This window comes from Barbatula barbatula, assembly GCF_947034865.1.
Source record: "Barbatula barbatula genome assembly, chromosome: 13".
Classification (NCBI taxonomy): domain Eukaryota; kingdom Metazoa; phylum Chordata; class Actinopteri; order Cypriniformes; family Nemacheilidae; genus Barbatula; species Barbatula barbatula.
Window position 1 is genome coordinate 17878063 of NC_136776.1, and position 1190 is coordinate 17879252.

The window sequence follows — 1190 nt, forward strand, 5'->3', positions numbered from 1 at the left end:
ATGTAGAGTTTTATTGCATGTGTTCCACGCACAAGCTTATCTTATACATTTTTTTGCGTGAGAAATATCATTTTGGGGTAAATACATTATTGTATGGGGTGGTCGCAACATAATGGTTGAACTTGAATAGTTAACACACTGTTTTAAATCAAATGAACGGATTAATGAATAATAAATAAGTTGGTTTTCTTACATATCAACAACTAATAATCACTATCAACTCAACAAACCAAAAGTGCTGAAAAATAAACAAAGCTGGTAACCTAGGTTGCTTGTAATTGTAGGAAATGAATGTCAATACGGCCAGTTACGAACACTTTTACAAACATATCTTTGAATACGTCAGTGTTGGGTGTAACTAGTTACTATTAGTTACTGTAATTGAATTACTTTTCCCTTCGTAAAGTAAAGTAAGGCATTACTGTAATTTAACTACAGTTACTTCCGATGTAATGCTTTCCTGTGGCTCAGTGGTTAGAGCATGGCGTGAGCAACGGTGCGAACCCAGGGATTGCACATACTTAGAAACAAATGTATAGTATCATGCAATGTAATTCGTTTGGGATAAAAGCGTCTGCCAAATGCGTAAACTGATGTAATTGAACTCAATACTGTGTAATGTATACAATAAAATTAAAAGCCTAACTTTAAAATGCCTGCATTAATGCATCTTTCTCGCATTTGTAATACTAACGTCAGTTAATAAGAGTACTTTATGTCGTTTTGTATTATTTATTTGAATGAATTAAGAGTCGTGTCGTTTCTATCCTTGAATGACAGGATATAGAAAGTAATTCGTAATAAGTAATTAAATACTTTTTGGAGAGAGTCATTTGTACAGTAATCTAATAACGATATTGAATATATAATTAGTAACTAGTAATTCATTACTTTTCCAGAGTAATTTACCCAACACTGGAATACGTCGAATATGTGATGCGGGCGTCGACGTTAACCAGAATAATAAAATGATGTCACGCAGGCTGTGCTCTAGCCCCTTTAGTCAGCCTCACTGAACACACAGCGTTCGTCACGAAGTGGGCCGGCCTTAAGTGAAAATATCTGCTCCTATTGGTCATCCTTACTGTCTGTCGTGTTCCTTCGCGTTCCTATTGGCTGCTAGCGTCCGGGTTTATCGCTTTATCTCTCGTCGCTTCTGTATAAATGCCGCTTACTTTTCTACGGTCAAC